This window comes from Euphorbia lathyris, chromosome 6 (assembly GCF_963576675.1).
Source record: "Euphorbia lathyris chromosome 6, ddEupLath1.1, whole genome shotgun sequence".
NCBI classification, from domain to species: domain Eukaryota; kingdom Viridiplantae; phylum Streptophyta; class Magnoliopsida; order Malpighiales; family Euphorbiaceae; genus Euphorbia; species Euphorbia lathyris.
This window is the reverse complement of record NC_088915.1, coordinates 28,592,495-28,604,045: the sequence shown is the minus strand read 5'-3', so window position 1 is coordinate 28,604,045 and position 11,551 is coordinate 28,592,495.

The window sequence follows — 11,551 nt, the reverse complement described above, 5'->3', positions numbered from 1 at the left end:
TCCAGCTCAGTATGAGATGAAGGATTTTCATCGGAGCGATTTTGGTCGTAATCGGCACCGGAGATATTTTGAGAATCAGACATGATTTTCTTGAGAGATTTTTGAGAGGTTTTGGAATTTTAAGAGAGAGAGAGAGAGATTGAATGCCAGAAATTTTGAAAGTAAAGAGGTATGAGTGGGAATTCGTCCACTATTTATAAGGATGCCAAGTTGATCTGAAGGGTTGGAATAGCCGTTTTACCTCGAGATGATCAATCGACAATTATTCTGACATTTATGACACAATCGGCGCATGTGTTTTCTAATTATTGCGCTTACGTCATCCTAGGTGGCTATTAATGCGTGTGCTAGCATTTATTGTGCATGAGAGTTTTACTCAGTTTCGAGAATATTAATCGTTTTGAGATTCTAGGAAGTTAGTTTTACGTAGAAGTAATGTTCGTGTGCTTAGTAACTCAGTTTATGATAGTCACTCAATATGTGTGTCTACTCAGCATAGGGTGATATACTTCATATTTGGCTCAGCATGCAATAGTTACTAATTTAGCACAAATCACTCAGCTGTTGGGGTTTAGTGTCCTATAGACAATTGTTCTAGGATACAAACTTAATGTAAATGAATTGTTCTTTATATCATTTGTTTTAATGAGATATATGTTTTATAACTATATAAAGGCAATCCCTTTTAAGCACTAAATAAAGTCTAATAAAAGGAAATCTGTAAGTTTGTTTAAAGTGATTATAAAGTGTTCATACAAGCATGGAGTGAGACAAAACTTTATAATAAACTAATAAACTTAAAACCACCCCAAGTCAAGTGATATGTTTAGGATTGATATATCACTGTTGAGACTTGTATGTAACAATGTCTTCTGTCCGACAGAAAGCTGATCTCACAAGCTTCATATATATAGATATCTGGACAGTTACATAGATCCGGTGAAACGTCGTTCATTAGGATTGGGGATCCGATTTGAGATAACAGGATGGGTAGATTCATCCTTGTCATCTGTCCATCTCATTGGTATTAATAGGTATAACTAATCCTCAGACTCAAAGGAATGTTAATTGGTCATCCTGAATTACTGAATGTGAGACTTTGATCCTGCTGTCCCACGATCCTTAACAGAGATGACTCTGGGGTGTGAACGGCAAAGGTTGGGTGTCACATGAGGTAATATCAGGGTAGTTATACATTGGATTGAGCATTTATCACTCCCGATTAATGGGAGATACATCCAAGGATCGCTTGTGGAAGACTCGACTCTAAACCCTTGCAAGGTGATAGCTTAAGAGTAAGAAATACAGATTTCACTTAACCTATCTATTTGAGTTGACTCGGCCTATACAAGTAAAACGAACGTCTCGCTATATGTGACTTGACATCACCCATAGTCATAAGATTCAGTTCATGGATGTAGTTGATAAAGGATCGAATTATACTGTAACTAATACGGAAAGGTTAACGACAGAATCAACCTGTCTTCTTAACGGACTCTGGGGGAATGATTACAGACTTGCCAATAACATACTCAGTACATCATTCCGTTATGCAAAGATTAAATATAATTCTTGAAGAAATTAATTTAATAGTTGCATACGGCCAGAAGTAGTAAGAACCTAATGGATCACACATAAGACTTGGAACCAAAAGAGAGATGGATGTTATTAATTGATGGAAGCCCAATTGAGCCCAGTAAGGCCCATTGAAATAGAGGGGGGCCGAAATTTATATATAATAAATAAGGAATTATTTTAATTCCATTAATCCTAATTTGATTAGGTTTGTGAATTAAATTAATTAAGAGATAATTAAGTTAGGAGTTTTAATTAGATTAATATACTCCTATTATTATCCAATTAGGTTATTTATTATTATCCTAGATATATTAGATATATAATGAGATAATAATTGGGAATCCTATTCCGAATTGAATTCCTATTAAGTAACCTATTCCTATCTAACTAGGGTTTAGATACAAGTGATTATATATACCCCCCTACTACATGAATTTCGACTAAGCCATATACAACTCCCCTTTGTGATTTTCGAAATTTACAAGTAAGAGAGAGAAAGAGAATTCGACTCCCCTAGTTCGTGGACAAGAATTCATACGGCTTCCATCGATCGATTAATTTCATCTATCTCCTTTTTCTTTGATCTTGTGTTGGTTAATTAGAGGCAATCTATTTTGGTTGCATCTCATACGGTTGATTCTTACTTAACCTCACCGTGTTTTACTTCGTGCTTGGGAACTCGGAGAAGAGTTGTGGGCGCTTCATTAACAATGGTAGATTGTCCTTCAAAAGGTATTTCTTCTTATCCCTCTTTATATGAAATAACGATTAACGGATCCTATGGATAAAAGGAAGTAGGCTAAAAAATTTATATTTCCGCTGCTATACCTTAGCCTAATTTCCTTCATCAGCATGGTAATCACTCAACATTCAATTTAAACATAGAATTTTATTGAAGAGGATTAGATATACCGATAGCTTCCCTTAGTATGTTAAATTGCTCACGAGCTAGAGGCTTCTTAGAGATATCCGCAAGCTGTTCATCTGTTGGAACATAGGTCAGTTTGATCTCACCCTTGAGTACATGATCAAGTGATTCCTTATGCTGACATGCTTCATCCTGCTGTGTTGGATTGGATTTTTGGATAAGTCAATGGCACTCTTGTTGTCACATTTGACTTCGATGGTCTCTATTTTTACACCATAATCCTCAAGCTGTTGCATAATCCATAGGACCTGGGCCACACAGCTTCCAGCAGCAATGTACTCAGCTTCAGTTGTTGACAGGGACACTGACGATTGCTTCTTGCTAAACCAAGATACTAGACAACTTCCAAGGAAGTGGCACCCTCCTGAAGTACTCTTACGCTCTAGCTTATCTCATCCATAGTCAGCATCAGTATATCCAATGAGTGTAAAGTCATTTGTATTTGGATACCATAAACCTGCATTAACTAAGCTCTGTAAATATCTGAAAATTCTTTTTACAGCTATAAGATGAGATTCCCTGGGGTCAGCTTGGTATCTTGCGCAATAACATACTGAGTACTGAATGTCAGGCCTACTAGCGGTAAGATAAAGTAGAGAGCCAATCATACATCGATATAACTTACTGTCTACTGACTTACCTTTCTCGTCAGCACAAAAGACAGTGTCAGTACCCATTGGGGTAGATATGGGTTTACATTCTTCCATATCGAATTTCTTTAACATTTCTTTGGCGTACTTAGACTGACTGATGAAGATGTCGTTCTTCCCTTGCTTTATTTGTAGTCCAAGGAAGAAGTTGAGTTCCCCCATCATTGACATCTCGAACTCAGTTTGCATCTGTTTACTAAATTCTTTGCACATAGATTCATCAGTAGCACCAAAGATTATGTCATCTACGTAAATTTGTGCTATCAGGGTATTTTTACCCTTTTTCTTAATGAACAAGGTTGTGTCAGCTTTGCCTCTGACATAGTTCCTGGTCAGCAGGAAACTGGTCAACCTCTCATACCAAGCACGTGGTGCTTGTTTTAGGCCGTATAGGGCCTTCTTGAGTTTATACACGTGGTTTGGAAATTTTGGATCTTCAAACCCCGGAGGCTGACTAACGTATACCTCTTCGTTTATAAATCCATTAAGAAAAGCACTTTTGACATCCATTTGATATAGTTTGAAGTTCATGAAACTAGCATATGCACATAATATACGTATAGCCTCTAACCTAGCAACAGGAGCAAAAGTCTCACCATAGTCAATGCCCTCTTGCTGACTATAGCCTTGGGCTACAAGTCGGGCTTTGTTTCTGACTACATTGCCTTGCTTATCTAATTTGTTTCTAAAGACCCACTTAGTTCCTATGGTCTTTTGATTCCTAGGTTTTGGTACTAAATCCCATACCTCATTTCTTTTGAATTGATCAAGCTCTTCTTGCATATCATTGATCCAGAATTCGTCGTGCTCGGCATCGGTGAAGTTCTTTGGTTCATATACTGAGACGAACGCAACATTGCTAAGATATCTCCTGAGTTGATTTCTTGTCATCAGGTTGTTCTCAGCAGCATCAAGAATGGACTTCTTCGAGTGTCCTCTTGGAATCTTGATTTCTTTGAATAATGTTGAGTTGTTAGGAATAGGTGTTTCTACAATATCTGCAGGAGTAGATTGGTTAGCAAAGGTAATTTCGGGTTCGTGTTTACCTTTGGTCAGCTCTTGTGGTGATGACTCAGCGGCTCCATTTTGGTCAGCGGAAGCTGAGCTTGGGTCATCTTCAGCGGACTGAGTTGTCTTTCCTGCAGGGTCAGTTTCGTTGAACTCAACATGTACAGACTCTTCTACAACCTGACTTCGTTTATTGTACACCCTATATGCTTTACTGTTAGTTGAGTACCCTAGAAAGATCGCTTCGTCAACTTTAGCATCAAATTTAGCAAGGTTTTCTTTTGTGTTGAGTATAAAACATTTACACCCAAAGTCATGAAAGTAGCCAATGTTGGGCTTTCGTCCTTTCCAAAGTTCATAAGGGTTTTTCTTGAGTATAGGTCTAACTAAAGCCCTATTGAGTATATAACATGCTGTGTGGACAACTTCACCCCAGAAATACTTTGGAAGCCTATTTTCGCTCAGCATTGTCCTAGCAATTTCAACTATTGTTCTGTTCTTCCTTTCAATAACCCCATTTTGTTGAGGAGTCCTAGGAGCAGAAAAATTATGGTCAATGCCACTGACTTCACAGAATTCGTCAAACTGTTGGTTTTTGAATTCTCCGCCATTATCACTTCTAATATGAGCTACTTTTAGGTCTTTATCAGTTTCAAGCCTTTTGACTAATGTGGAGAACATCTCAAATGTTTCATCCTTGCTACTCAGCAAGATGATCCAAGTATACCGAGAGAAATCGTCTACAATGACTAAGGAAAATTTCTTACCGCCCAAGCTGAGTGGCTGGACAGGTCCGAAAAGGTCCAAATGTTGTAATTCCAATGGACGCTTGGTTGAGACAATATTTTTATTTTGAAAAGACTTTTTAGTTTGTTTACCTTGCTGACAAGCATTACATAATTGATCTTTCTCAAATCTAAGTTTGGGCAATCCCTCAACTAGTTGCTTTCTTGCTAATTTGGCAAGGAGATCCATGCTTACATGACCAAGTCTCCTATGCCATAGCTAGGAATTGTCTTCCTTTGACACTAAGCATATATTTTTTGAGAAATTCTTTTCTAAACTCAACATGTACATATTGTCAACACGAGGGGCAGTTAAAATCAAATTGTTTGTTTTTCCCTCGAGTATCCGACACTCAGTGGCATCAAATACAACCTTTCTACCGCTGTCACACAGCTGAGCTACGCTCAATAGGTTATATTTGAGACCCCTGACTAAGGAGACTGACTCAATAATAGGGTTACCTCCGATAGTACCTGAACCGACTATCTTACCCTTTTTATTGTCTCCGAAGCTTACACTTCCACCTCGTTTACGCTCAAGTGTGATAAATTGAGTTTCATCACCAATCATATGCCTCGAGCATGCGCTGTCAATATACCAAAGTTTTGACTTCTCCACGCACCTCAGGCTCACCTGCATTTTGAATCATTCATCTTTAGGTACCCAATTCTTTTTGGGTCCTCGTTGGTTAACATAGACAGATGCTACATCATGTTTTAATTTGTGAGAACATGTATTTATTGTGTGGCCAGCTTTACCACAAAAGTCACAATAGGTCACCCTTTGAGAGTGATTTTGTTTCTGGTCAGCACGATTGTGCTGAGCATGCCAACATACCTTAGTGGTATGGCCTTTCTTTCCGCAGAAGTCACATTGGAAATTCCGCCGAGTATACCAACACACATCAATAGTGTGCCCTCTTTTCCCACAACAGTCACACTGACTGTTTTGCTGAGTGTACTGTTTATGCTGACCAGTACCTTGAAACTCAGCATTGGGATAGAACCTTTTCGTAGCCGATTTACTCAGCTGGTTCTGTATGGTTGTGATGTCCATTCTAAGCTTCTTTGACTCAGTTTGGACTTCCGAGATAAAACCATGCATGACTTTTAGATTTTCATCTTGCCTGGTGTTGTCTTGGAGAAGATATCGGAGGTCACTTAGTTTGACCTCTTCAATCTCATCACATCGCCTGCTGAGTGCCTTTATTTTCTTGTTACACTTTTTAGTCAGTGTATATAGATCACTCAGGGCGTTAACCATTTCATTTCTAAGCAAGAGAAGGGATTTTACCTCATTGGAGTGGTCCTCTTGGTCAGTGTCATCAGAGAGGCCAGCTTGCTCAGATTGGCATAAGTCAGTAGCGTCGTCGGCCATGAAGCATATATTTGCTATCTCATTTGCATCAGCTTCAGATGAGGTTGACTCATCACTGTCACTCCATGTGGCCACCATAGCTTTTCTGCTACCTTTCTTTTCTTTCTTCAAATTTTGGCAGTTTGATTTAATGTGCCCATTTTGGTGGCATTCAAAGCACGTGATAGGCTTGGAGCTGTCCTTTTTGTATTTTTCACTGGACTCAGCTTTGTATTTGTCGCTTCGTCTGAATGGCCTTTTGCTGTTCTTATCATTCTTTCTGAACAGCTTCTTCATTTTCCTGGTAAACATGGCCATCTCCTCATTATGTGATGAGTCAGCTTCGGTTGAGTTAGCTTTCATGATAAGTGATTTTTGCTTCTTGTCTTCTGACTTCTCTTTAGCTTCAAAGTTCTTCATTGAGATCTCATGGGTCAGCAGAGATCCGATCAGCTCGTTATATTTGTACGTGGTCAAGTCTTGAGCTTCTTCCACATCAGTTTTCTTAGCTTGCCAACTCTTGGGTAGACTCCTCAGGATTTTCTTCACCTGCTCTTCTTCTGTGAAGATCTTGCCGAGTCATTTAAGCTCATTTATGATATTGGTGAACCTTAAGTTCATCTCCGAGATGTCTTCATTCTCATTCATCTCGAACAGCTCGTATAATCGCATATGTTGGTTCACCTTTGACTCATTGACCTTGCTGGTACCTTCATAGGTCACTTCCAGCTTCTTCCATATTTCCTGTGCTGACTCACAACCTGAAATTTTGTTGTACTCTGCAGCATCTAACGCACAGTGAAGCATATTGATAGCCGAAGCATTATTTTGTAATTTTTTAAGGTCACCCTTTGAGAGTGATTTTGTTTATGGTCAGCACGATTGTGCTGAGCATGCCAACATACCTTAGTGGTATGGCCTTTCTTTCCGTAGAAGTCACATTGGAAATTCCGCCGAGTATACCAACACACATCAATGGTGTGCCCTCTTTTCCCACAACAATCACACTGACTGTTTTGCTGAGTGTACTGTTTATGCTGACCAGTACCTTGAAACTCAGCATTGGGATAGAACCTTTTCTTAGCCAATTTACTCAGCTGGTTCTGTATGGTTGTGATGTCCTTTCTAAGCTTCTTTGACTCAGTTTGGACTTCCGAGACAAAACCATGCATGACTTTTAGATTTTCATCTTGCCTGGTGTTGTCTTGGAGAAGATATCGGAGGTCACTTAGTTTGACCTCTTCAATCTCATCACATCGCCTGCTGAGTGCCTTTATTTTCTTGTTACACTTTTTAGTCAGTGTATATAGATCACTCAGGGCATTAACCATTTCATTTCTAAGCAAGAGAAGGGATTTTACCTCATTGGAGTGGTCCTCTTGGTCAGTGTCATCTGAGAGGTCAGCTTGCTCAGATTGGCATAAGTCAGCAGCGTCGTCGGCCATGAAGCATATATTTGCTGTCTCATTGGCATCAGCTTCAAATGAGGTTGACTCATCACTGTCACTCCATGTGGCCACCATAGCTTTTCTGCTACCTTTCTTTTCTTTCTTCAGATTTGGGCAGTTTGATTTAATGTGCCCAGTTTGGTGGCATTCAAAGCACGTGATAGGCTTGAAGCTATCCTTTTTGTATTTGTCACTGGACTCAGCTTTGTATTTATCGCTTCGTCTGAATGGCCTTTTGCTGTTCTTATCATTCTTTCTGAACAGCTTCTTCATTTTCCTGGTAAACATGGCCATCTCCTCATCATGTGATGAGTCAACTTCGGTTGAGTCAGCTTTCATGACAAGTGATTTTGCTTCTTGTCTTCTGACTTCTCTTTAGCTTCAAAGTTCTTCATTGAGATCTCATGGGTCAGCAGAGATCCGACCAGCTCGTCATATTTGTACGTGGTCAAGTCTTGAGCTTCTTCCACATTAGTTTTCTTAACTTGTCAGCTCTTGGGTAGACTCCTCAGGATTTTCTTCACCTACTCTTCTTCTGTGAAGATCTTGCCGAGTCGTTTAAGCTCATTTATGATATTGGTGAACCTTGAGTTCATCTCCGAGATGTCTTCATTCTCATTCATCTCGAACAGCTCATATAATTGCATATGTTGGTTCACCTTTGACTCCTTGACCTTGCTGGTACCTTCATAGGTCACTTCCAGCTTCTTCCATATTTCCTGTGCTGACTCACAACCTAAAATTTTGTTTTACTCTGCAGCATCTAACACACAGTGAAGCATATTGATAGCTGAAGCATTATTTTGTAATTTTTTAAGGTCATCTTCTGACCACTCAGTTTCACTCTTGACAACTTTTTCGTTGTCAACAGTTTTGTAGGGCACATATGGGCCTTGAACTATTGCAAGCCACGCACTCATGTTTGTAGCTTGAATAAAGTTTTTCATCCTGTTTTTCCAAAATGTATAGTTTGATCCGAAAAACAAGGGAGGCCGACTAATTGATAATCCCTCGGGGAGAATCTGTGTTGTTTGATTTCCTGGAAGGAAACAAGTGCTGTTCTCAGCCATTTATCGGGATCAGCTCAAGATAGTTATATCTTAGAGTAGTGAGCTACTTAGCTCTGATACCACTTGTTGGTCCCGTGTGATTAGTTCCAAGGGGGGGTTAGGAACTAATGTAACTTTTTCGCTTAATTATGCTGACTTAATTAATTCTTTAAGTTACTTAACTTAGTTTAGGTCAGCACGGCAGAGAAATGTAAGACAGCTTTAGTCAGATGCTGACTAGAACTGTTTTACTTGTGAGTTGGGTATTAACACTTGAGGTTAGCTTCCAACTCAGCACCAAGATAACTCAGTGTCAGCTTTTACAATTTATATCCTGAGCAATTTAATCAAGCAACACATACATATATATATACTGAGAGAGAGTTAGAAATTACTCAGCAGACTTATCCTGGTTCGGCCTCTCCGCCTACGTCCAGTCCCCAGTATCCCTCCAGGCTTTTTCAATCCAATACTGAGCTCTTTAAAGGTAGAGCACAAACTGTTTACAAGGCAGTTGAATATGCAAGAGTACCTTCCTCTATTCGTCTACTTAACTCCTACTAAGTGCTATAACCGAACACCTAGATTTCTCTACCGCTGAGTACTAAAACCGAGTACTCAGCACCACTCTCTCAATTTTACAATTGATACAAACTTGTTCTTTCTAGATGAAGAACACTTTAGATGAATACAAATTCAATCTAGCTTTTACACAGAAATGGAAATTTGGTGTAAGATCTTTTTCTTGTTTGAATGTGCTTTTAATGTATGCTCTTTTTCTCTTTTTTTTTTTGTTTCGGCAATCGGCAAAGGATCCAAGAATGAACTTGTCCTTTTATAGTTGAAATCTGAAGTCTCAATCATTTGAATCTGGATCTATCCGTTGAATTCAAACGGCTCTTTCTTGCGTCATTGTTCTGGCCAGCTTCAGATTTACAGGCCAATCCTATCGTCTGAAATTAGCAGGCGTCAGGCTTGTCTTCTTCCGGCAGGTTCGTCTTCTAGCGCCAGTTCATCTTTTAGCTAACGGACAGTTGACCCATGCATCTCGAAATTGACTTTGTGCGTAATTCCAAAGCTTCTGCTATTGGTGCAGACAGTTGTCAGATCTTGTCTTTTAGCAAACGGATCAATCGCGCTGTCCTGACGAACACTCAGCTTGACTTTATTGACGTTGCTTTTGTTCTTGTTTCTGAGTCATATTCTTACTCAGCTTCCATGGTCAGCTTCGTCTGCAAGCTTTAGTTTAGAGGAAGACTTCTCTTCTTTGATACTAAGTTGCGTTCCACTAAGCTTCTTTGGTCAGCTTCATCTTCAAGCGTTTGTTCTGAAGATGACTTTTCTTCTATTATGCTGAGTTGCACTCCACTCAGCTTGTGCTGTGTTCTTATGCTGACTTTGTCATGTCTTACTTTTTATTTCTGTTTTCATTTATATTTATACTCAACATTGAACAAACATATTAGTACAATTAAATCAAAGCACTTAAATTTAATTACCTCTTAATCATGGATCAACTTAAATCATTTTGTCAAATCAAAATCATGTGGAAAGGTGTTTCAACACGGGCTTCACTAACTAATGAGTGAGCAATAAGGTTGGCTAACCTTCAATTAAAAATGATAGAAACATCAATAAACTCAATCGTTACATCTCCTGTATGTAAGTGCAGAATATGCCACATATCGCTCTTCGAGAAAATAGTTTGGATACATGAAATAACCCAAACACATGAAATTGCGCACCATAATTCTGCTACCATTAATTGCTGGACAAGGTCGAAACTCCGACGAATCCCCCATCTAAGGTGCACGCCAAACATTTATCTGTTGACCATTCCTCATTCGATACCGTAGTCCTTTAACAAGCACTTCCTTCGAACTCCAAATACTCATCCATATCATACTCGAATTAGAACCCAATCGAGATGACAAAAAATATTGTCAAGAGAAATATTTATCTTTGAGAATCCTACAAAATAAAGTATCCGGTCTAGTAACAAGGATCTATGCCTGTTTAGCGAGCATGGCGGAATTGAAAGCCCGTAATTGACGAAAACCGTCCTTTCGCGCACATAACTTATTCCATGAAGTCTAATGAATACGTTTTTTTTCTTGTTGGATTCGAACTCCTCCAAAAGGAATTCATCATCTTTTGAAGTTCATCACATAATGATACCGATAACATAAAGTGTTCATAAAAAAAGTGAAAATATCTTGAGCAACCGACTTTAAAGGAATCTCCTTCCCAGTCTGCTATAGAAGCTTACCATACCATCCAAAAAGCCTATGCCACAGTCGTTTTTTAAGATACCTAAAAACAGCTTTCTTATTCCACCCATCATAACAGAAAGGCTCAAATACCGACTGACATCCAATAGATCATGAATACCAAGAATATCTCGAATAGAGTGACACTCCATTTTTTTAAATTTTTGGCTAAAAAAGGTGTTCATTTTATGAAAATTAATAGCCTAACCTAAGTCCGCCTCGTACTTCCCCAAGAGCTCCTTTAAAGCGCGAGCTTCACAAACTTGCGCTCTACATAATAACAAGTTGCCATCAGCGAATAACAAATAAGATAAAACTGGAGCATGATGACTTTACTTTCGGAATTACAGATCGAAATAATTTAGAACTGGTCCGATCATAAGAAGCTGTATCCGACCAAGACTTAATTGGTCAAATAGAAACTAAACGATACCGTGAAAAACCCGATTTGAAGTAAAGACTCCACTGAAGATCCAAC